General features: G+C 40.6%; 1 protein-coding gene and 2 long non-coding RNA genes across 32 annotated transcripts in view; 2 read left to right on the top strand and 1 right to left on the bottom strand.

Annotated features, from left to right (window-relative positions):
* Positions 1-13,513, bottom strand: part of ERBIN (erbb2 interacting protein) — a 225,178-nt gene extending 211,665 nt beyond the window's left edge. For 5 of the 30 annotated variants that reach the window (XM_043546437.1, XM_043546439.1, XM_043546449.1 and 2 more), the window contains exons 1-2: positions 13,264-13,469; positions 12,757-13,005 (exon numbers count right to left, since the gene is read on the bottom strand). The gene's annotated coding sequence lies outside the window, so the exon portion shown is untranslated. Of the gene's footprint in view, positions 1-12,500; positions 12,729-12,756; positions 13,137-13,263 lie in introns of those variants that run through there. The other 25 variants (XM_037902915.2, XM_037902925.2, XM_037902923.2 and 22 more) reach the window with 15 other exon arrangements.
* A 185-nt stretch (positions 13,514-13,698) lies between these two features.
* LOC114019326 overlaps positions 13,699-26,581 on the top strand; it is a 51,388-nt gene continuing 38,505 nt past the window's right edge. The window contains exon 1 of the long non-coding RNA XR_006290984.1: positions 13,699-14,124. This is a non-coding gene — a long non-coding RNA (uncharacterized LOC114019326). The remainder of the gene's footprint in view (positions 14,125-26,581) is intronic.
* On the top strand, positions 15,582-24,934 carry LOC122465865. Its single transcript, XR_006290985.1, has 2 exons — positions 15,582-23,103; positions 24,479-24,934. It is a non-coding gene; the product is annotated as an uncharacterized LOC122465865 (long non-coding RNA).

Genomic DNA, 26,581 nt, shown 5'->3' with positions numbered 1-26,581 from the left:
ATTTGTAACAAAATTATTAGATGTTGGTTTCCAGAGACCTAATATTTTTCTCTCTTTATACAGAGCAGAAAAAGATACCACTATTATGGAAATCAACCATTAAGCAGACATGCTGGCTACGACAGAAAAACTGCATGGTAATACAAAAACTTCCTTTGTGAAGAAAACTACAACAAGTCCCTTTAAATGTTTATTTAATAAATATTTGGTTACTGTATTTTAGTCCTGGTTTAAGGGAAATGCCAGTGACTTCCAAAAAAGTCATGGGCCAGTTCATCTTCCCAATTTCTACATTAATATCGGCTTCTATATTCCTGGTTTCCACCAATAAAATATTTAATATTCAGAGATAGATATTTTTAGTCCACTTAAGTTTTCAGTTTTTCTTGTTTTTTTTTTTTTGTTTTTTTTTTTTTTAAAAAGGCACCTACAATAAGGGTGGGCTACTGTGTGCCTGCAAGTCAATGGTCATTACAGGATACTCAGTACTTTTTAAAGTCAATCCACCACTTGTTTAGGAGCCTAAACAGGGATTTTGAATCTTAATAAAAACACATTTTTAAAAGTCTTGATCATAATGTTTTCAGTCACAAGCAGCAGAATTTAAATAATATTTGTATGTTTAGTTGTTCTACAATACCAAAACACGTTATTCATTAGGTGAGATGATCTGAAACTGAGAATCAGTTTCCTAGATGCCTGATCAACCATGATCACACGTCTACCCCTCCTTTTTGCGTGTAAGTAGTGAAGTCGAGGGAGACAACAAATTACGGGAAAAAGAATTTGCCGCAGCCTTCAGTTCTGCCCTCCCCTGCTCATTACTGGAAGTGAAAGACACATTGACATGTCTGTACAGGGGTTTAGATATTTAGTGTTACCTAAGTTTCAGATATCTATCTCCACTACCATTCTTTGTCAGAAACCTAAAATTAATCTTTGTTTCAATTCTATTTCTATAGTACTCCAACTACGATTACTTTTATTCTATTCTGTGCGGGGCTTTTGCTATTTAGCTAGATATCTACTACCCAAAAGCAAATACAAAAATACTCCAGTGAGAAGCCTAACTCCCACTCACCAAAAAGAGGGGAAGAGTGCTGGGATTCCATTCAGGATGTAATTTTGGGGCTTCAACTTTCATAGTCTCTAGGTAGGAGATGTCTAATTAATTTTAAGTCTGCTCCACAACTTCTCTCAGACTGCTTAACAACCAATGGTCTAGAAAAGGGGAAAGGTACCATAACAGCAAACAACTGGAGAGAATAAACAACAGGGGAATAGGGGAGGGGAGAGGAGCAGAGAGATTTGCAGACTCAGAATCAAGCAGTAAATGACACCAATTTATGGTATGCTCTGTTTCACACATTTTCTATTTTAAAAATTATTTTTGTTGAAAATCCTCTGCAAAGGAAGTCAGTCATATCTGCACGTCCTTACAGGGTTAAGGATTTCATATAAGGGGTCCAATCTCAGCACTGTTGAATCACATTGGTAAATATCTACTTGTGTAAGGAGTCCAACTGAAGCCAGTGTTTAAATAGGTGTTCACTAGTGAGAGCAAAGATTGATCAACCCCCAGGAATTTACTTGGTAGTTTTTGTCTGATACTTAGCCAAAGCTTTTCACGTTTCACTACTGAAGTGAATGGGGAGGGAGGCAGAAGAGTGTTTAACAAACTCGCAATCATCTCACTACTACCTTCCACTTTCTCCAGCAATGGGGGCATAATCCTTCACTTAGGATGCCATTGCCTGCTACTGCAATACCACCAATCCTCATTATTATTCCTTAAATGTAAGGTCAGAGAGAAATAAAGGATTTGGCACAGGACCCCAGGAATTCCATATTTCTCTCTCCTGTTTAAGATTAAAGCAGGAAAAATCCTATTTCACCACATATCTCCAACAGAAGCAGTATGAATTGCATGAGTCTCAGCAGTTTCACACTGCTAAGGAAAACAAATGCAATAGCACAAATGTTATTTTCCTCAGAAGTAGTAGGGGAATGCAACAAGGTACACACAAATGGGAGGGTAATAGAGAGACAGGAATAAGGTGGCACCGGCTCAGTGGTCCTATGCCAATGTGTTTTAGTTCATGACAAAGCTGGAACCATAATTCTGGTTGCTGGGAATGTTGCACTCTTTTGGGACAGATTGAGAGAGGGAAGGATTAGAATTGTTAGTGTCTCTGCAGTTCCTAGAGCTATTTGGCTTTTCTAATAGTTCCTTTTTTATTGTTGTTGTTTTTAAATGTTCTGTTGTTTCAAAATAGTTTGATACTATATGCTTATGAACTGAAAAAGTCTGTGTTAGGAACAATCCTGAGAAAAAGCAGGACTTTCTAATTTAAAATAATTCTGACAGAATGATTCCAGGAAAGTTAACCGAAAAAAAGCATTCAAAAACTGCCTCTCTTTGTTCAATGAATTATGCAAAAAGGTAATGTACTAGAGAAAGAGATAACTGAACATTCTGTTAGCTATTTCTCCTGTATTTACATTTCTGATCTTGTCTATCAGACTGAAAGTTCAGGGTTCTTGGGTTTTTGTATTTTTTTCCTTTTAAAACTGAAACACTCAAGCAGTGACATTTTAACATTCTGTAACTAGAAAACTTAAAAGGTATCCATACAGTGTTTTCAACACATATTCCTTCCTATTAACATCCTACAGAACAAGGTGTTTTGCAATATTAAAAAGTTTATTTTTCCCCATCACTGTAAAATAGATTTGGAGGAGGAGGGGAGACTTACAAAAAACCCAGAATTTTTTTCAGCTGTTTGTTTTGAATACTCTACCCAATAAAAAGAAGAAATGGAACAGTTGTTTAGGGGAGAAGGAGGTGAACACTAGTCTAAAGCAAGTCCTACTAAGTGTCACTCTCTTTTACTTAAAGACCCTCCTTATAGCCAGCCGATGAACCACCATTCCAACAACCCATTATAAGATGACTGGATGCTCCATGTCACAGAGATGTATTACATTTAGTGTGAAATTAAAAATTCAAGACAACCCAAGGCTTGACACCCTGAGTTCTAACAATCTGTATCTATGTTATAGTCCTGTAAGAAAAGTTGTGACCAGAAGTACTCAGTTGGGTATATCCTCCTATAAGCATCCAATGCTAGATGGCAGGCCAGCATTCTGAATCACCACTGGTTTACTGCAGTTACTTTCACTTCTGTTTGCAACAGCTTATCAACGTCTTTCCTTGTGACCCATTAAGTGTACTGCAGTGAGAAAGAGGACAATGAAAATTTTATATCTGCATATTATATCCTGTACTTTGAGCATTTTTCCATGAAAGCCTTAGATTGGTATGCTACCAAACCCACCCTGACTTACTATTAAGAGCCACAGAAGTGCATGAGGTAGTATCTTTTATTGGACCAACTTCTGTACACTTTGTCTCTCTAACATCCTGGTACCAACATGGATACAACAACGCTGCATTTTAAGAGCTAGCTATTATTGTTATCATTAGATAAAATACAGGCCCTGATCCTGCAATATGCATATATGAGTAATTTTATGCATATGAGTAATTTTAACTACATGCATAAGAACTTGCAGAATCAGAACCATAATTTGCATAGAAGTTTTCTAAAGAAAAGATATGCCTATAATTTCCACTAGTTTAATCGCATCAGTTTGGATGTAAATGTTTCCTGAAATTAAGTTTCAAGTTAAAGCTTCCCTCCCATCTTCTGGGTGATTTAAATGAGTTGTAGTTTCTATTTTACAGCAATTTGCTACATAAAGGAGGAAAGTTACTGCTTAGAACAAGGGTGGGCAAACTATTTGGCCCGAGGTCCACATCTCGGTGGGGAAATTGCATGCAGGACCATGAACGTAGAGCTGGGGCATTGGGTTGGCTTGCAGGAGGGGTGCGGGGTGTGGCAGGGGGCTCAGGGCAGGAGATTGGGGTGCAGCGTAAAGGAGAAGTTCGGAGTGCAGGCTCCGGCCCGGCGCTGCCTATCTTGAGCAACTCTGGGGTGGCAGCAGCGCAGTTAGGGCAGGCTCCCTGCCTGCCCAGGCCCGGCGCCACTCCTGGAAGTGGCCGGCACCACGTCCCTGCAGCCCCTGGGTGACAGGGGCTAGAGGGCCCTGTGTGCTGCCCTCACCTGCAGGTACCTCCCCCAAAGCTCCCATTGGCCATGATTCCCCATTCCTGGCCAATGCGGGCAGCGCCTGCAGGCGAGGGCAGCAAGCGGAGCCCTCTGCCCCCTTCCTTCCCCAGGGGTTGCAGGGAAGTGGCACTGGCCACTTCCGGGAGAGGCGCAGGGCCAGGTCACACAGGGAGCCTGCCTTAGCCCCGCAATGCCATGGGGGTGGCAATGCCATAGGCCAGATCCAAAACCCTGATGGGCTGGATCTGGCCCACAGGCCATAGTTTGCCCACCCCTGGCTTAGAAGGTATAAGCTCCACAAGGATTCTCAGTTCTGGGTCTCAGAAGACAACCAGAACTCTAACTTCTACATTTTTCTACACTAGAACTTCTCTGGGTTCCAGGCAGCAACCCTCACAATTCTTATCTTCAGCCAGCCTTCCCTCCCCAAATATCTGGAACTGCCTAAACAATTGAAGGATTGGGTAGGAAAGCAGCGTGCACCCCAGGAAGCACAAATAGCTGCCTTGGTAATACTTGTAAGACAAGAAGCATCAGTGCCGAAACTAAACAATTTGCAGAGAGTCTGCTCCTGGTAATATAGGCACTTAACTTGGCATAAGGAGTGTTCTTATTGCAACAAGAGTTCCTAGCACTCCCCCATCAGAGTTTACTGATGTCTTCAAAGCAACCTCAGAGTATCAGGAACAAGTTAGCTCAACCACTGAGCATACACTATGTCTTCTGAATCATTTTCATTCGTTGAACAAGAACAAATTCCTGGGGAATTCCATAAACCTTGTTGTGAAACTTTCTGAAGTTGTGGGGTTTGACAGCAACGCAGAGATCCACTGGCTCTCCTGATACTTCCTATCTTAGCTTCTTCCATCAAGGCTCCATCTCAGAGGCCTGATCCCATTAACTTCAGGGGGAATTGGAGTCTTTTCACTGACTTAATGGGCACTGGACCAGATGCCAAGATGAGCTGAAGCTCAGTACCACCCATATGAAGCGCCAAGGCTTGTCAAAGCATTTGGCTGAAATGGAAACAACGTAAAATACTTCGATAGTAAGGCAATCCCTCGAGGTCTACCAAGGGAAGCTAGATTTGTACCAACCCAGAGTTCAAGCAATTAACTGTCCTTCTTGGTCAACTCTGGCTATTCTTCCAAGAGCAACTTCCTATAAGCAACTCCGAGCAACTTCATAAGAATCCCCCTGAGGTGCCTCAAAGAGAGTTTGGAGGCATTCCCCATGTTGTCTCAATAGTCAGAGTGACAGCAGCCGCCAAATCTGACACTGAAGCAAATGATGCAATGTGTGTTAGTCTGTTACAGATGTTGTCTTGCTGTATGGACATGATCTGAAGCAACTGAGTAATCTTCTTTCCTTCTGAGGGGCTAGGAAACTAATAACTTCCTGAAAATAAGTGGTACAACAAGCAGGTGTGAGAGCACTAGGAGAAAGCATCAAAGCACCACAAAACTACGTAACTGCTGAAATATGCACCCAAAAGGCAAAGGACTAACACACTAAAGTGCTGAAAAACAGGTGCTAAAAATATTACTGGAAAGGTGGGCCAAAGCACCCAACAATTTTAATAAAATTTTCCCTTGCTAGAATGTGTGGCACAGTAAAGGATATCAAACAATGATAGATCAGAGATCAGAGAGAGACAGCTCCTGCAGAAAGCTCTAACACTGACTGTAGTCAAGAAAGAACTGATTGGAAGGCTCCAGAGGCAGGCACATGATGACCAACAGAAATGCTGACTCTTGTGCCATTCCTCTACGGCTGTCTGTAGGGATTTAAAAAAAAAATGAAGAGCTTAGAATATCCCTGGAGAGCTGACCCTCAAAAGCATGAATTCTGGTGATGATCTCTTCAAATGCGGACAAATAACTGATTTGTGTGGGATAATATTAAAGGAATTTTTAATTTCAATGACTTGCAATGGTTAGCGAGATTACAACCACTTCAGTCACTAAAACTAAATGCTAGCACTCAGAGTGCGTGCGTGCATATACACACAGAGTTCACCTAACAGTCTGCAGAAAGACAAATATAGCCGGAGTGTCTGCTTCCAACAGGTAATATGACCTGAGAGAGAGAGAGCGCGCGCGCTCGACAGCTCAGTAGAGATGTTTTTAATTTATTTCCTTTCTGGCTGTTTCTAGCAGTTAAATTCCACTTGTGCTGCCTGCAATAGCTCCCTATGGTGCTGTCTGGCATTCCAGAACAGCCAAAGCACATAGGACACATATCCTTCCTCTCCCCTGGCAAACGACTATGACAGGGACTACAAGATGTGGTGGCATAGCTCCATTATGTTGGCTCTATACCAGCAAGGGGAATATTCTATGCTGGAGGAATTTCTGGCATGGGAGGGGAAAGGAAATCTATTTAGGACCACACCCCAGATTCAGCACCTGCTGTATGACAGTCGCTTTTACTTTCTACTATTACAAGAAGCACCTAAGAAAACTGAATGGAATTAGAAAATAAAATTTTTATTCCTGCCCTCCCCCTCATGTTTCCTTTGTGCATTTGACAACTCTGTGTACAGCCAATATTGCTGTTCCCCTGCTCACAAGAGTCTTTCATACAACATCAGGGAACATGTAAGTGTGTGTCACAAAACTTGACAGGAAAGCAAGGGCAGGGGTTGTACCCTATTTTTCTTTTAATTGATGGATGGGATTTCTAACTTTTTAAATACAGATTATTCAGAAATAAACAGCTTTCTCCAACAAAAACTGAATTGCTTTTGTAGGCCTATACTTAAAGGGGAACCTGTTTGCAAAAGACAAGACAAAATTATTGTGACAGTGCAACTTACAAATGTAGAATTTTTTTTTTTACATAACTAAACTCAAAAATAAAACAATGTAAAACTTTAGAGCCTACAAGTCCACTCAGTCCTACTTCTTGTTCAGCCAATCACTGAGACAAACAAGTTTGTTCACATTTACAGGAGATAATATTGTAAATAAGAAATAAGAATTACAGCATCACCTGAAAATGAGAACAGGTGTTCCTATCGCACTTTTGTACCCGCATCACAAGATATTTACATGCCAGATATGCTAAACATTCATATGCCCCTTCATGCTTCGACCACCATTCCAGAGGACATGCTTCCATGCTGATGATGGGTCAGATGCCACCAACAGAAAATTGATTTTCCTTTTTTGGTGGTTCGGGTTCTATAGTTTCCCCATCAGAGACTGTTGCTTTTTAAAAGACATCTGAAAGCATGTTCCACACCATGTCTGAGTGGATTTGTATGACTGAGTGGACCGACTTGAAAGCGCTAAAGTTTTACATTATTTTATTTTTGAGTTTAGTTATGTAAAAAAAAAAAATTCTACATTTTTAAGTTGCACTGTCACAATAAAGAGATTCCATTACCATGCTTAGATAGGTTAACTGAAAAATACTATTTATTTTATTTTTGTACAATGCAAATATTTGTAATAAAAAATATAAAGTGAGCACTGTACACTTTGTATTCTCTGTTGTAACTGAAATAAATATATTTAAAAATGTAGAAAAACATTCCAAAATATTTAAATAAATGATATTCTATTATTAACAGTGCAATTAAAACTGCGATTAATCATGAATTTTTTTAATCGCTTGACAGCCCTAGCTGGAAGAGTCCTCAAGAAATCATTTAGTCCAGCGCCCTGCACTGAGGCAGGATCAAGTATACCTAGACCATCCCCAACAGGTGTCTGAAGAACAGGTTAGACAAAGCCTCCACTGATGGGGATTTTACAACCTCCCTTGGAAGCCAAATCCAGTATTTAACAACCCTTCCAGTCAGAACGTTTTTTCCTGATACGTAACCTAAATTTCTCTTGCTGCAGATTAAGCAGTCCTACCTTCAGTAGGCATAGAGAGCAATTGATCATCCTCCTCTTTCTAACAGGCTTTAACGCACCTGAAGACTTACCAGGTCCCGCAACAACTTTCTTTACTCAACACTAAACATGCCCAGTTTTTTTAACCCTTCCTCATAGGTCAGTTTTTCTAAAACTTTTATAATTTTTGCTGCTCCTTCTGGTCTCCCTCTAGTCTGTCCACATAATTCTAAAGTGTGGCACACAGAACTGGCCACAGTACTGCAACTAAGTCTCACCAATGCTGAGTAGAGCAGGACTACTGCTTCCCACGACTTCCAGACAACACTCTTGTTAATATACCACAGAGTACCACCAGCCTTTTTAGTTATTGCTTCATATTGTTGGATCATATTCAATTTGTGATCCACTATAACCACAATATTCTTTTCTACCGTACTATTGTTTGGTCAGTTATTCCCCATTTTGTAGTTGGGGATTTGATTTTTCCTTCCTAAGCACAGTATCTTCAACCTGTCTTTACTGAATTTCATCTGACTTGAATTCCAGACCAATTTTCCAAGGTTGTTTTGAATTCTAATCCTGCCATCCAAAGTGCTTTCAACCCCTCCTAACTTGGTGTCATCCACAAATTTATGAACATACTCTCCACTTCATTATCCAAGTTATTAATGAAAACATTGAATAGTATCAGACCCAGGACTGACTCCTGCAGGACCACATTAGGATATGCCCTCCCAATTTGACAGAGAACCATTGCCAACTACTATTTCAGCATGGTCTTTCAACCAGTTGTGCAGCCACATTATAAATAGGAAAATGTGATCTAGATTAAATTAGTTTGCTTATTTGAGAACCCGTTCCAATGCTGATGTCCTCCAACGTAACTGAAGTACGGTTCTGTTAGAGTTAAAAACAAAGTTTGGTTCTATTTAGACCTCCTTCTCTCAATTGTACAAAGCCTTGGACACATCGTATATCTGCAAAGTGCAAACACCAACTCAGTGCTGAAATATCATTCCTCTACACTACCTCCAGAGAAACATAAAACCATACAAGAGATTAAATGAAGACCAAGAGAGTGTTAAAACCAGCTATATGAAAAGATCAAGGATCATAAAAAACAAACATTTTACATTGCTGAATAGTAGGTAACTGCTAAGCAAAAACACTGCACAAAAATAGAGATAAAGGGTATCCCAAAAATACTACAAAAAACCCCCCACAATCATTTAGAATACATTTTATAAATAAACCGAACACTCTGCTTGTGTTTGAATATTTACATTCTATTGTGACAAGTATTGTATCATCATCCCTTGAACAGCAATTCAACTGTTTTAACCATGCAAAAACATCAACATTACTCCATCTGAACCTCTGTGTTTATAGCAATTTCCACACAGAACATATTTTAATCAAACACGTCACCTGTAAGCACCTACGTTAGCTGTCTGTACTAACAGTAGTATGCTCTCATGGGTATGAGCTACTTTCAGGTCAATAAGAAAAGCTTTCCCTCCCATAACTATCAAACCTTCCCTCAAAAGTATTAGTTTATTCCAGAAGGGAAACTCACTGAAGAGCCTACACTTGATATTCTCATAAATGTAAATATTCTCAAAAAACAACAAGAGATTCATAAGTAACCCTAAAATAACAGAAGTATGCCCATCACATTGAGTAGAGGGAACTTTTCTCTTCTGAAGTGTTTCACTTTCAGAAGGAAGAAGGTAAACTAATAATGGTATAAAGTTGTAAAGGTGAGAAAAATTCAATTTACATTAAATTGAGTGGAAGTAATCATATCAAACTTCCCCAAACTTGCTAAAAAAGTAACAAATATATTCTAAGCCCTGCTAAACCCAGGGTTGTGAGTTCAATCCTTGAGGGGGCCATTTAGGGATCTGGGGCAAAAATTGGGGATTGGTCCTGCTTTGAGCAGGGGGTTGGACTAGATGACCTCCTGAGGTCCCTTCCAACCCTGATATTCTATGAAAAGTTCAATATTGCCATTTACCTTAAAGCCATACACTATGCATGAATGCCATTAAAGAAAAAAACCCATACATTTACTTTTGCACACCACCACATTTTATGAATACTTGAATGAAAATTGCTCTTCATCCCCAAAAGTCCCCAAATCAGCTCCATTTGAATGTGATATGCTATTAGACAGTATGTGTACATATCTACTTAAATAACAAGTGTTTACACATATGAATAGCGAAGTTCTTGTGGCTATTCTGCTACCCACAGCTGGATTTTGTACACCACTATAATTATATTTTTGATATTTTAATTTTAAGTAGCTATGTTATAAGACAATATTTGTTTGTACATATTTAACTCAACTGAGGTAGGGGGAAAGTGGCAGTAGCACACCAAGTTAAAAGATTTCAATAAGATACCAAAGACATTTTTGAAGACACTGACTGAAACAGTACCAGTTAGCATATATACACAGTCACACAACCCACCCAGCAGGTTTAATATTTTGTAAAATGAATTAATCAAAAATGACAATTTAAAGATTTGACTACCATGTAATTTTTTAGTCTCAAACACTGGTGGCTGCAAAAAAGAATAGATTATCTAATTAATACTCAACTATGTTAATGAAATGAATGCCATTCTGTGTCATAACCACTAGCTGTAAGTTGCAGTGAACTGCACTTTCATCATTTAAGAAGGGCCTTGTAGCTACCACAGTGACAAAACTGTAGTTTAAAAAGTCGCAGCCCCAAAACACAAGGATCTTTTCTTCTACATGGCACTGAAAAATATCCAGTGCATCATCAGAAAAACAAAAGGTCTGAAAAGAAACAAAACTGCATCCATTAGGAATACAGTGGTTTACAACTAAATCTGTCATGCGTTACTACATCCCTCCCCCCGTATAACCTAATCATTATTGGGAATGAAGCACTGCTTTGGAAAGTGATCGTTCTTTGTAAAAGGATTACTCTGTTTAGACTTCATTGTGTTACTGCCAAGCATAAACCATATAAGGAAGATGAAGTTCAGTGTCATCTGTTTTGTTTAGTTCTTTCAGATGCCCAAGAATAACCTTTTCTGTTGCCTGTGAAGTCTATAAATTGTAAACCTGATCACTTGTACATTATCACTTGAAAAAGCCATTTTATATCAACACAAATGTGTCATTTTTCCACTAAAGACTACTACTACTAAACCAGTCTGTACTAGATGAATAAATTGTTTCATATCTACACAAAACTGCCTACTGTTATTTATCTGATCTGGGTCATTGGATATTTTACTTCCTTGAAAAATACACAGATACATATACAGTAAGTATAAAAAGTTCACACACAAGTGAACTTATTTGACTGTCAGATGCACACACTTCTCAGACATGCCAGTTCCATATTTCTATACCAGACTGATCAGACACCATATCCAATCAGCAAAACTGAAAACACACCACCATCCAATTTGTTATACAAGAACAATAATTTAGACTGTCTTCTACCAAGGGGAACACAAATCAGTCCCAAGCTATGGCCTTTAATACATTACTTGGAAAGGTATACAATACTTATAAATGATTTTCTACATAAATGCGGGTTGGGGGAGAGGAAGTGTCTTTCTCAGCACAGGTAGTTTTGGAACCCCAATGTAATCAACATCTGGTAATTGCCTCTTTGAAGCAACTTAAACCAAGTTGTGATACAGCATGTAAAAACTTTGTTAAATATATTTTTGTTCAATGCAGTTAGTCAAGACACAAAGTAACATGTACTAGTCACAATTATGCAATACTGAAAACATCTTGTTAAGGATATCATATTGAATTGAGCTTGTGCGTTTTCTTACCCCTACAAACAGATTTTGATGAGAAGTCTTATTGAAAGCAATGAAAACTAAAATTTTTTTACCAATTTTTTAACCAAAATTATACCATATGAATGTTTAGAATCAGTCCTTACAGTAACTCACATTAAAGTACGCTATTTTCCATCCTTTCTTCTACATAGATGTTATCAGGATAATCTTCTACAGGTTCTAAATTTAGGACATATTTCTTGCATATGAAAAAAATCAATTTATATTGTAAGGAGAGGTATTATATGAAGTGTTGGTTATCCTGCCCCAGTTTAATTTTTATTTTAATATCTAACTCTTCTTCAATTAAATACATAGTCAAACTCTTCATCTTGAAAAGCAGAAAAAAAAGTAATGCAACCTTATTTACAAAGAAATAAATGAACTTTTTTTAAAAAAAAAATAAAGACCAGTACTTCTTTTTAAAGGGTGCACATATCAGATGGCCAGAGGAAAGGAACCTACACCCAGAAAGAGTAAGGAAAAATAGTAAATATAGTGATCTCCAAAACCTCTGGACTTCTTTCAAGTAAAAAACTTAAGAGTAGCACCCTTTCGAAGTGCTTATTCACAGAGAAGGGAACAAGCTGCCAGACTTAGTAACTTTTTCTGAAGAGAACGATTAAAAAAAAAAAAAAATCCACAAACGCATAACCAAGCAGTTTCACTTCAATACCTCACCCTGCTGAACAAAGAAACTTCTGTGTTTGAGGAGCTTAAAAACTTTCGATCTCACCAGATTCTTGTTGCAACCTCCATGGAAATAACGATCCCACTCACACAAACAGCATTGGAAGAGACAAAAGGAGACAACACAATCCAGCAAGCAAAATAAAGGCCAAAAACAGGATATCAGAATGAAACGCCAGCTCTTTCCTTTCCCCTCCCCTCGGCGCAAGGCTTCTTAACCGAACCTCCTCCGCACCGCTTACCTTTGATCGCGGCTGTCTTTCACCCCACGCCACCGGGGCTCCTTTCTATCCCCAGGAGAATTTTAAATCCAACCAAGTTTTCTTCCCGTGGGCCGAGCGGATGCAGTCGCTCTCGGCCGGGAGGCAGGGCTGGGGCAGGGGGGAAGCAGCGCCGGCTTCTCGGCACCCCCGATCCCGGTTTCAGCAGCTGGCCGATCCCAGGCGAGTCACATTCCCCCGGCCGAGACGCTGAAGTTGAAGAGTCACTTCCTGCCCCGGGCACAGCCACAGACGGCGAGTCAGCAGTGCCCACCCAGCAGCCCCCCGCACCCGGCCCGCTCCGCCACCGCCCCCTGCCGCCCAGCCCAGGCTGCCTTCTCCCCGCACTAGGCCAGCTCCGCGCGCCGAACCCGCCCCGCCCGCTTTATTGTCCTATAGCGACTGCCGCATGCAGCCCAGCCCCGCCCGCCCCGCGCCGTCAACCGCCGCCAGGGGCGCGAGGCGAAGAACGAGAAGCTCCTTCCTCACCTGCCCCTTCCTCTGCCCGCTCCCTACGCCCGGGCGACCGCAGGGGAGCCGCGAGTAGCCGAGCCACCTCCCGCCCACGCCGCCGGGGCACCCGCGATACAAGAGGCGGCAGCAGCAGCGCCGCCGCCGCCTAACCAGGGGGAGACTCTGCAGCGCCGCCGGGAGGGAAGGGCGGACGCGCCTCCCTCTGGCCGCGAGGGGAGAGCCAGACAACAAGTCTGGGGCTGAGTGCCAGCGGCGACGGCGGGATACAGCCAATCCAGAGCCAGAGCCGCGAGAGGGGCGGCCATCCCCAGCCAATCACTGCGCTCCGCGAGCGAGGCCTCAGCAAGTTACGTTGCGTGAAACTGGGAAGTGGGAGAGCGAAGCGTGCGGTGGGGGGGGAAGGGAGCGAGGAACACGCGAGGGAGGGGGCGGGGAAGGGCGTGGGGAAGCGGCAGCGGCGGAACGAAAAGGTAGAAGCGAGAGAGGCGAGGGCGAAGAGGAGGGGGAGGGAAATGAAGGATGCAAAGGAAATCGAGGAGCCGAGAAAAGGCTTGACATAGGTCAGTGTGACGTTCACTTCGCCGTTTCTCTCTTTACACCCACAATGCTGCAGCAGCTGTAGCCTTTAGCACACTACATTTCTGTGTATAAGAAAGCAACAGCTCTTAATTGGTGGTGCCCTTTTTCTTCCTCATTAAGCAATCGCCACGTGGTTTCGCTGTCTGTTTTTTCTAGGGTAAAGGTGTAACTATTTTATTCTACTTTTTGGCAGAGTTAATGCAGTGAAAAGTGCGGTGGCTCGTTCTTTTTAATGAAGGTGTTAGTTGTTTAGACAAACTCAATCTGGATTCTGGAATGACAGTTGTTTCCTTCGGTGTAAGCAACTCATCATCATAATTTATTAATTGCACATATTACAGTCAGTCCTGTGCCAGGCTTTTGTTCTCTTGCATTCATAACAACCTTGTTAGTTATCACACCAATGTATAATTTACCTCCAGTATTTTATGGGGGAGTAGGGAGAAAAGGGCACAGTGCCACATGGGGAGTTTCCAAAAGATAATAAACAATGTTTGTGTGCTCTATTAAACGAGTTAAATGCTAATAATAGTACCATCTTATAGTTGAGATGTTGCCGCACAAAACTAGGAAATTCAGAGTTGTATTTCCCACTGAAACATTTGACCCCTTTCTACATAACATGTTCAGTAAAATGCTGCTTAGTAACTTTAATCATAGAATATCAGGGTTGGAAGGGACCTCAGGAGGTCATCTAGTCCAGCCCTCTGCTCAAAGCAGGACCAATCCCCAGTTTTTGCCCCAGATCCCAAATGGCCCCCTCAAGGATTGAGCTCACAACCCTGGGTTTAGCAGGCCAATGCTCAAACCACTGAGCTATCCCTCCCCCATGTTTTATAACATGCAAGCGTATGTGAAATGTGGCTACCAGATTTGTTGTCACATGATTTATTCATCTGTGCATGTTGGCAGGTTTCAGAGTAACAGCCGTGTTAGTCTGTATTCTCAAAAAGAAAAGGAGTACTTGTGGCACCTTAGAGACTAACCAATTTATTTGAGCATAAGCTTTCGTGAGCTACAGCTCACTTCATCGGATGCATACTGTGGAAAATACAGAAGATGTTTATATACATACAAACCATGAAAAAATGGGTGTTTACCACTACAAAAGGTTTTCTCTCCCCCTACCCCACTCTCCTGCTGGTAATAGCTTACCTAAAGTGATCACTCTCCTTACAATGTGTATGATAATCAAGGTGGGCCATTTCCAGTACCGTTGAATTGGAATTGGAATTGGAATTCATTTGCAAATTGGATACAATTAACTTAGGCTTGAATAGAGACTGGGAGTGGCTAAGTCATTATGCAAGGTAACCTATTTCCTCTTGTTTTTTCCTACCCCTCCCCCTTCCTCTGACGGTTCTTGTTAAACCCTGGATTTGTGCTGGAAATGGCCCACCTTGATTATCATACACATTGTAAGGAGAGGTTTCAGAGTAACAGCCGTGTTAGTCTGTATTTGCAAAAAGAAAAGGAGTACTTGTGGCACCTTAGAGACTAACCAATTTATTTGAGCATAAGCTTTTGTGAGGTACAGCTCACTTCATCGGATGAAGTGAGCTGTAGCTTACGAAAGCTTATGCTCAAATAAATTGGTTAGTCTCTAAGGTGCCACAAGTACTCCTTTTCTTATTGTAAAGAGAGTGATCGCTTTAGATAAGCTATTACCAGCAGGAGAGTGGGGTAGGGGGAGAGAAAACCTTTTGTAGTGGTAAACACCCATTTTTTCATGGTTTGTATGTATATAAACATCTTCTGTATTTTCCACAGTATGCATCCGATGAAGTGAGCTGTAGCTCACGAAAGCTTAAGCTCAAATAAATTGGTTAGTCTCTAAGGTGCTACAAGTACTCCTTTTCTTTCTGTGCATGTTAAATCTCAACAATATGCAGTAGTAACTGTTTGTGCATTTTTTATCCTGAGTTGTTTTTAAATGTTTTAGTGAATCTGTTGCTTATGTAAGATGCCAGATTGACAGTTCTGGAGTCTGAAGTTCTGCTGAGCCACAGGACAGAGAGAACTACTAACAGCAGGGCAGACTTCCACATGCTGGTCCCCTTATGTTCCTTAATCATGTTCTGAAGGGACCATTTCTAAGGATGACGTTTTCATGCCCATTTAATCCTTGGCCACTGCAGTGGGACTGCAAATGTGCCAGTAGGAATTGTGATTCTGTAATATGTTTCAGAGTAGCAGCCGTGTTAGTCTGTAATCGCAAAAAGAAAAGGAGTCCTTGTGGCACCTTAGAGACTAACAAATTTATTTGAGCATAAGCTTTCGTAAGCTACAGCTCACTTAAGCTTATGCTCAAATAAATTTATTAGTCTCTAAGGTGCCACAAGGACTCCTTTTCTTTTTGTATATAAATATGTGCCTATTAAGAATTGGACTAAACCCAAACACTTTATGTAGGGTACTGAAAAGCCCTCAGATAGTAATGATTTCTGGTTGCTAACAGCCTACACCTAGGCCGTATCTACACAACTAAAGACCTATGTCTGTATAACTACATTGCTCAGGGGTGGGGGGGGAAATCATGTGGCTCAGGGGTATGGACATAACTACCCCTCTCGTGGAGGTGGTTTAACTACAGCAATGAGAGAAGCTCTTCCATCAGCATAGTAGCATTTTCACTAAAGCGTTACAGCTACACTCCTGTAGCGCTGTACATGAAGACAAGCCCCTAGAAGTGAAAAGTTTTATATACCGTTGCCATTCCCCTGAGATTGATCATTAGATCAATTGCCACTCCAGTTCAAGACACATTCAGTTACCACATTCAGTTCAATGACGGGTTTTGGGTGAGAGTAGTGTAGTTGAGAATTAAGTGCAGATGATCATATTTAAATAAATGCACATAAGTTTGACTATGCCTTCAACTGTTTATTTGAATATCTTCATATATATAATATTTTTCTATCATGTTCAATTATCTAAATATAGAAACTTGTACACTTATTAGAACAATAATGCATTAGGCTACTTTCACTCACTTATTGCTCGTATATTTTTCTCGGATAATCCCCTCCTTCTCAGTTTAATAAAGCACACATACCGAACTGAGAACAACTATGCCAAATTTTAAACTTTTAAATAAAAGCATTGGAACCATCAGAGGGGAAGAGGTATTACATATTTTTTCAAAACCATAAAACTACTATCATTTTCTCATGCTCATATAAGTCATTTTCTTCAAAACAACTCACCTTTGGGATAGAATCAAGTACGACAAACTTCAGGCCCCAAAATCAAAAATAGAGACTTTGAATCAAAGTACCTCTTGACTCATCAGCATAGTGTCACAACAGTGGTACCTCTACACAAGTTTCTCATCCCACATGAACTATTGAGAGTTCCTACCCAGTATCCAGCAATGCATCTTTATCTTAATTAATGTTATCACAAGATGGTAATTTCCCAGTGATGGCCTCCTTTTTTTTCCTCCATGAACTCTTTCAGGCACTTGCCTTATGCATGAGATTACCATACCCTTTGTTTAGTGCAGATTACTCTTTAGCAATGTTTGTTGTAAATTGCCTAATGTATCTAATAATGCAGCTGGAATAATAGATGGGTGTGGGAAATTCCCTGTGGCTGTTGTTCCCATGCAACATTTAGTATAGTCAGTTTTAGTTTCAGTGTAAAATTTTGTTTTACTTATGGTATTCGCCATCCCAAACCAAACAATGTAGCCCCAGACTAAAAGAAAATAGTTAGCCTACAGCTCCTCATGACATTTTATGTAGACAAGATAAAACTATATATACAAATTAAGAAAATTTATATATAATATAATATATATAATAATAAAAGTTATTCTAGGGATTTAAAAGGGCTATAAATATCAAGACACTGTTTAGAATGATTATAGCTTCAGGAAACTTCAAATTCAGTGGGATTCATTCCTTTAGTGTAAATAAATCCTATAACTTCAACTTCTTTATTTCTAACAAAAATAATTATGAATTATCAATAAAAGTGAGGCAGTTCTAAAGTTATGTGAAACATAAATACCTTTGAGACAAACTGAGTGATGTCTCTCAAAATGAATTACATACATTTAATAGATGCTCTTGCCATAAAAGACTTGCAATCTAAGGCCCTGCTCCTCCAAACACTTCTGTGCAATGTCTCAGACCATCCATGAGCTTTTCATTATGAGCATATCCATACTCTGACCCATAAAATATTATCAGAGGGTTCATTTCTCTTCCAAAATTCCACCTGAGCACAACTTGATGCTACCAGTTGTTGGAACAGTTTTGTATTATAAAGAGAATATTATAGCTCTTTTAATCCAGGAGAGACAGATGCACTCTGCATAGATTTATGGGTAATTTTGCTTTTATATGCTATTACGTTTAAAGAGTTACTTGTCAATGTTAGGAATTCCCTCCTTATTTAGTTTTCAAATAAAATTTAGAACCTAATAAGTACCTAACAATACTAGTCAGCAGCTGTTTTCAGTTGGAGAAGATTGAAAATTTGCACCTCTTACTGACAGCAAGTGCGTAGACTCTAAAGAGATGTTTTGTAATTTGGTGAATGTGACTTGTCAGTGATGAAAAATTTCAAAGTTAGTATGATACTAATTTAGAAACATCAGTTTTAAGTATAATTAAAATTTGGTTAGAATGCTTCTATGTGGTATATACTGGTTGTAAATTATTGTGCAATCACTTATAGATTAGGGGTAGTAAACATTATGGTTAAAAGGAAATACCAACACAGCATGACTTATACAATACTCTTACTTCCCTATACTTAAAACGGCTCTGAAAACAAAAATCCATTTTTAAACCATTTCTAGCTTTAAAATTATTGGGGGGGTTTTCCTCCCAATGCTTATATTTAATTTTCCAAACGAAGACACATTTAACAAAAAATGCCGCTGCCAGGGATTACCCATTAGAACATGTTTAGACCAAAGTAGATTACAGGAACCTCAGACAAATATGTAGAGTAATGTAACACCATACAGAGCAATAGTTTGAAAGAGGAGAAAGGAAATTTCATGCCAACAATTTATCCAATCATGCAGAATCATCTATGCATGCAAGTAGCTCAGTAATGAGGCAAGCCTCTAAATTATATACACCGTGTCAGAGAATTTGGTGAACAGTGTTTGACTAGCATGGTGGAGCATATACCTGTTCCTCTGTCGTCTCATAAATATTTTTTATCATGAGAATGTCCTGCACTTTACTATCCACTAACATGGGCAACCTTTAGGCAAATGGAGCATAGCAGCATTAGGAAGGAGAAGGAGCCTTCCCATCTTAATCCCAAAGGAACAGTGCCATATGACTGGGCAATCACAGAGAGATTATGCACATACCTCAGTTAGGTTTCTTGGTATTCAGTATGAAACACCAGTGCAAGTTACTGATTATTCTCCAGAGAGTCAATGAGTCACTGCACTTGTACGTTCAGAATCCTTCATGTCACATGGTAAGTAAAGCAGGAGACATTATCTACTGATTCCCCAACAAGTTCAGAGTACCGACTACTGAAACATACTGTGTAAGTACTATTTACTTTGGTAGTTAGTCACCAGACAATGACAAAGCTGTCAAACATGCCATGGGCCTTTGCTGACATTTGGCAATTACTCCTTTAGGGTCCAATCCTGCAATACATACAATATGTGGAGGTCAGTGGGACTACTCATGTGTCTAGAGACATCTCTCCAAAGTGAAGACACTTATTTAAAGCAGTCTAATACCTAGATATTCTATACACCAGATTTCAGCCTAGAGTGAACAGTGAACTGTTCCAGCCAGGAATACAAACCCCTGGAATTGAGCTGCCAGTGGGATGGAGACAGTGTCTCACTCTACAGCACTTGATGAGAGGGCCACAATTAAAATGGCTCATCACTGTGTGCTAGAATTCTTCTGAGATTGCAAATCAGTGGAATAAATTTAATGGTTCAGTGTGGTAGTATTGTAGAGCTGGGCTTGGAAAGATATTTTAGATTTTTATCAATATTCATTGGTAACAGTGTAACATGCATGTTTGTTTGCAGTATGCCAACTCCACGATGGGCAAAAGAATCCAGTTATCCACATATCTTGAAGCCGTTTTTCCATGGCTCTCCAATATTCCTAAGATATGACCCTTGAGAAGGTCCTATTGTGATTTCTAACTCACACACCCTTTCAATCCTGCTATGAGAACTGTAGCCCTGGCATCTTTGTGATCGGTCTACATCCATCACTGAATTCAAAAGTCACAGTCTTTAAGGCTTACATGATTTACAGTACAATACTTACATCAGAGCACTGGAGATTTTAACTCCATGGGAGCCAGGGACTATCGGAGGCTGCCAGAGCTGCTGGGTTCTGCAATCAGTTCTTCCAAAATGTAGAGGGTACAGGTGTGTCTGGGATGATTATGATGGAGGAAGAAGCAGGTCTGTTGGGAAAGTCATGGGGAGGAAGGAAGATGGGGCAGGTGGGGTTGGGAGCTGGCAGTGCCTCTTCCAACAGGAGCAGAACCACAGGTAAGGTTTGGGGTCAGTTTGTTTAGAGAGAGAGCCACAGATTCAGGACAGTTCTGAACTGTTTTGCCTAAGACCCCATTTAAACACAGGGCTTGACTGTGAATTTCTATTTGTCCTAGGCAGTTTCTTTTTTTTGGCCCTGTTTCAGTTCAGTGTTAATGGTTGTGTGTAAAATAATTCTACATATAGGCAGGTCATAAACCTCAGGAAAACAGGGTTTATAATAGAAGTGCCATGGTGCAGAGATCTGTTCTGTGGTACAGTATTTACATGGCCTAACATTTCCATAAACAAGAGTTTTAAAGGGAAGACCCACCCATTCTGGCTCTCAGTTGGCACCTAGGACGTCAGCAGAACGGTTGATCGGACAAACTAGTACTTCTAATGCCGTTAAGCAAAATAATTTAGAGTGTAGCAGTGCAGTGTTTTTAAGCAGTGGGATCTCTGCTCTCTCATGGAACAAGTTATTTTAATTAAAGTAGTCCTAGTGGCACAGGAGCTACTGAAAGAAAACAAGTCACTAGTTATAACTTTCAAACAAACTGACATTTGATTGGATCTATACAACGGAGGAGGTATTTCAAAAACAAACAAAACATGCTGGCATTGAAGTACTTTCATGCTATATCAGATATGTTTAATTAAGATGCACTATAAACCTTGACATTTGCTTTGACATGTTTAGATATTTTAATCTTTTTTCTATCTCCCATGGTCACAGTCTCTCAATCTTGTTTTAGAGAGGAAGGATGGTTTTGTGGTTAAGGTACTGGACCAAGATTTGGGAGAACTAGGCTGTAAACCTGGCTCTGCCATAGAATCTATCTATCTATGTATGTAGAATCTTGGGCAAGTCACTAAATCAATCTGTACCTTATTATACTTCTGTAAAATGGGAAAAAATAATCATTCTTGTCTTCTCTATATAGATTGTAAGCTTTTTGGGACAGAAACTGTCTTTTATTAAGTGTTTATTACTTAGTGCTACTGTAACACAATTTTTAAAAAAAATATAATGTAACATCACATCAGTGCCATGACGAGCAGTTAAACTCTTCCTGATCATGTGCCAATAGCTGATGAAATATTGTAGGAAACATGACTGACAGAGACAGCTTGGTTACCGTGCATGGGGTTAAATTTGACATTTGGAAGGAAAATCAGTTTCAGCAGCAAGCCAGATCAAGACATGCCTTCCATAGTTAGTGCTGCCCACTGGGTACTAATTATGTCATTGATATAGCATGACTGTTCTGCTGTAGAGCGTGATAGCTGTGTGTCACCAGGCTGTGTTTCTCCCCAGCTCCAAAGCATGTGCCGCCACACCCAGTCATTTGCAAGATTTATTGATTTACAGAGGTTAACAAACAAACAGTCTAAATTTAGCAAAGTCTAAACAGAAAAAAAATCTCAGCTTAGCCTCAGGGCCCCCTCTCCCAGGAGTGTCTGGCACACCTGTTCCTGGTAGCTTCCCAGTTTCCATCAGCTCTGCTCCCACCCTGAAGAAACCGCCCCAGTGCTACTTCTTTGAGCCCCTTGCTCTAGGGACCCACCACAGGCAATAGCTTTCCCTCCCCAGGCATAGCCTTTCTCAGTCCCTCCCTCAGCTGCCCACTAGCAGCCCTGTATAGGCCCTCTATAGGTACCCCAGTCCCCTTTAATTGGCTGGATTGGGCTCACCTGCTCTGGTCCAGGGGAGCTGGGTGTAGTCTATTCACAGGGACCAGCTACCCTGTGACACTGCCCCTTGTTTGAACTTCAGATGAACAAGTCATTCAGATTGGCCCCTTGACATCAAGGCTACCAAGCTTCTCCTCCTTCTCATTTGGCAAGGGATGGAGAAGGGCTGCAAAGAGCAGATGCCGAATGAGGTCATCACATATATCAGCCAGCTTGCCTTAATTGTCCCAATGGGGGCTCTTATTTACTCTTATTCACCTTGACATATGTTAAGTTTCACAATAGTTCTGCTCCCTTAGCCCTTATTCATGCTTTACTTAAATCATAATTCATTACCTAAATCTGCTTCACAAAACATGAGAACTTCATAAAGACCAGTAACATCATCTACTGAAAAACTAGTCACAGGAATTCAAAATAATTCCTACTTCATAAAGCAAGTGCAAGTAGTACACAGAGACATATAGAACCTTTGCAGGGTTTGAAAGAAAAAAAAATACTTATTCCAGAATACTGAAAGGTATTTGATATTTAAGAAGTTTCCACAGTTACATTGATAGCACTTTAAATTGTTTATGTCACTGCTTGACAGAAAGGAGCAAATTATCTGGATAGGTTAAACTACTAGACATAATCAGACAGCTTACAATTTCAGATGAACTGGTAGTCATGGTGGGAAATTTTTCAAAGATGTTCCTAGAAGACAAGGGCCAAGGGTTGTGTAGCTGCTGTATTCAGCCCAAGAGCCCCCTAGAAAAGTTGTTGAAGTTAACTGCTTTTCTCCTGAGGACTCAGATTGCCAAGCAACCCTCAGACCCCCCTGCAATGCAGCTGAGGGCAAAATCAAGACCATAATTGGGCCCATACTGCCTACGAAGGTGGAGTCTCATCCCTAAGATGAATTTCCTTCCTATAATTCTAAGTTAAAACACTAGAAACTTCAGGAGTCTTATAAAATCTGCAAGTACAGTTTGCATAATTGTCCTTCCACCCTCAGCCATGGCTGACATTGCCAAGAGTTCAGAACAGCTCTGCTGAATGCTGCTATACCTGTTTCTGTTTCCATGGAAATGGGCATTGGCTAAAATAAGGTAAAAGCTTTGAAGTAATTACCAATACAATTAACATTTTTACCTTTTAGGAATATTTTTTTTCAGCGAACCAGTGTGACCAGCCAGTTCAGACTCATCAATACAGCAATTAGTGTCTAAAGAGGCATCAGTTAACCTGATCAATGTGAAAATGACACAAGAAAGGAAAGCATTGTTAGAACTGTGGAACAGCAGAACCCTGTGGCTTTCTTTTCCCTACTTATTACTAGTAAGAAGCTCTTCTCCTTTGCTGTGATGATTCACTGTTCCAGTTTCACCCTTAATTTATGCAGTGTCAAGAGTAAGGGCACTAGAATCAAGGAGATTCCCCATGATGGCTCTATAAAGTTTGGAGAAGGAACTGAAAAAAGGAAATGGATGCCATTTCAGTAGCAAACCTGAAGATAATAGGGAGGAAGAAACCCAGACAATCTCTCCAACAGCCATACAAGATGACCCAGTCCATCTTTTTCAAGCAATAGTATTTTGCTTATGTTGTAATTGGCTGATATATTTCATTTATCAGACTAAATCCTATCCATAATAGCATCATACAGTGATTCAATATTAAATCTATATTTTGAGTGTATCATTGATACATGCAAGAAATACATTAATTAGTAATGTCATTCAGTAACTAAAATCACTAGTGCCAGTTTTGTGACTTTTCAAATTGCGACTTTTCAAAAGATGTTCAAGTCCTCTGCTTCCCCAGCAACCTTCCACCAGGGTGACTTTAAATGAGTTTTAGTTCTCCATAGTCACACAGATGTCTTAAGCTCCTGCCTTAGAGAAGATAGGAAGGTTTTATTTCAGAATAAGAAATGCTAAAATGTAACCTATCCTTTTAAGGCTATGATCATTAAAATTAGAAATACTAAGAGTCGTATCCACTCTGATTTCAGCTAAAAAAAAAAAAAAAACAACCACCACTGCAAAAAAACCAGCCAATTCTCCTCCATTTTATCAACAACAGAAATCCTGGACCTTTTTAATTGAACTCTCTGGGATTTAACTTTTCAAAAGGGAAGTTGTCATGGACACATCCCATCTGCTTAAAACACAAAGTCAAAAGTCAATAGCCAACATTAATTCACTTTTAAAGTGGAGTTCACATGTATTGATTGGAAAGGAGTTTTTTTCTGCATAATAATAGTTGTTACTCATAACAACATTAAAATATTGCGGAGACAACTCTGAAAGGCTGTTGCTATAGTTATTTAGCAGAACGGAGATGACATTTCATAAATCAGGATCAGGTGATGTCCAAAACTGGGTATAGCAGTTACAGTCTCTAGTCACATACTGCACCACACTCCCGAATAGTTATTTCTTAACTAACCCACAGACATTTCTTTCCTCCACTTTATACAAGCATGGCTACTCACTCGGGGCCGCATGGGGCCTTATAAACATTGACCTCCATTGGGAGCAGTGGGAGGCCAGAGCCACAGGAGGAATTGTACCTTAGAGAAGCAGAAGTCTTCCTGGAGCTCCTCATCACACTCCTGTGTCCATTTGGGGCAGCATACTCTTCCCTGTACTCCAGAAGACAGCTGTACTGATCACTGATTAGGTGGTAGAGCATGTTGGGCTCCCTCTTCCCTGTTCCCTTTGGGGTATCTTGCACCCTAGAAGATGCGAGGAGGGACATCGTGGAATGACATTGTCCCTTTCCTGGCCACTGCAGAGTGGTGCAAAGGTTGGAGGAAACCTTGCGTCTTCCTGTCAAGCACTTACGGAGCAGCCATGCAGAATCTGGACCTCCACAGACACTTGATGGAGTGTTACTATGACAATATTTAGCTAATAAAGTATCTGTCTTTTTTTTTCTTTTTTTTTCATGCAGTGAGATTTCCAGGACCCCTTGGGATGGCAAATTTGTCTGCGTGAGCTAGGATGCTGCCTCTATTCTATTACTCACCTATGAAATGCAGGAAATATAATTAAATTCACAGAAAGTTGCAGTGTTCTCTCCTCTCCCAATCCAAAATGGGCCCATTTTACTCATTATTCCCTTTAGTGATGCCTTTGTCAACATCAGGATGAGGTGGTCTGTCCCTAGAGATCCACCACTGTTAAGTAATCTTAGAGGAGGTGTGTGGGGATGGGCTAAGGACTTCCATTAAGGGCAAAAGATCTCTGTGGGAACACAACTCTGCTTTCAGGATTATGACACATCTAACGGGCTGGATAGCATCATTCCAACAGCAAACGCTTTGTATGGACTCGAGACATTAGCATATTTTCATGCCAAATTTCAGAAAAGACTGAAATTTTTGTTCACACAAACAGTGACATTAAGAGCCCAGCTTATGCCAATTATACATTTTAAAACACATGTTGGTGTCCTTCCTATGGGGGAGGGAAGGGGAGGAAAGGGAGTAGACTTTCCCAATCCTTTGAGCCACTGTAGGGTCTGGAAAAAATGCTGCCCTAATGTTCTCCAACCAAAACTGGGGGACTAGCTAATGTGTCCATTAGCGCTCTATGCCCCAAATGTGTACTTACCGGGAAAGGTGTGAGAGTGACAGCATCCAGCAGCAGCAGGAGCTGGGGGAAATTGTCATGCTGCATCTTTCAAAAGGGGGTGTAGTGAATGCTGGAGGTTGCCTTTTGCTTCTACAATCATAAAACTTTAAACAAGCTCAAAAGGGCTATTCCTGGCATCAAGTGCCTCTTGGAGTTGCCACTCTCAACCCTGCAATGAATAGCTCTCATTCCCCCGAGAAGCTTTACCACGGTAGCCAGTAACAACTTTAACTTTGATCCACAAGACATATGGATAAACTCTTTTGTCCTATTACATCATTAATATACAGTAACTCCTGACTTAACGTCCTCCCGCTTATTGTTGTTTCGAAGTTATGTCACTGCTCCATAAGGGAACATGCTCCTTTAAAGTTGTGCAATGCTCCCTTATAACGTTGTTTGGCTGCCTGTTCTGTCCACTGCTTGTAAGATTCTGTGGAAGAGCAGCGACTTTACAAGGGAGCATTGCACAAGTTCCTATTCTCCACCTCCTCCCCCGCCCTCCCAGCGCTTCCCTGTTCCCTTTGTGGTATCTTAAGAACATAAGAATGGCCATACTGGGTCAGACCAAAGGTCCATCCAGCTCAGTATCCTGTCTACCGACAGTGGCCAATGCCACATGCCCCAGAGGGAGTGAACAGAACAGGTAATCATCAAGTGATCTATTCCCTGTCCCTCATCCCAGCTTCTGGCAAACTGAGGCTAGGGACACCATCCCTGCCCATCCGGGCTAATAGCCATTGATGGACCTATCCTCCATGAATTTATCCAGTTCTCTTTTAAACCCTGTTATAGTCCTAGCCTTCACTACCTCCTCAGGCAAGGAGTTCCACAGGTTGACTGTGCGCTGAGTGAAGAAGAGCTTCCTTTTATTTGTTTTAAACCTGCTGCCCATTAATTTCATTTGGTGGCCCCTAGTTCTTATATTATGGGAACAAGTAAATAA

The sequence above is a fragment of the Chelonia mydas genome, chromosome 5 (assembly GCF_015237465.2).
Source record: "Chelonia mydas isolate rCheMyd1 chromosome 5, rCheMyd1.pri.v2, whole genome shotgun sequence".
Lineage (NCBI taxonomy): Eukaryota > Metazoa > Chordata > Testudines > Cheloniidae > Chelonia > Chelonia mydas.
The sequence above is the reverse complement of the archived record's forward strand: the minus strand, read 5'-3'. Positions and strand labels throughout refer to the sequence as shown.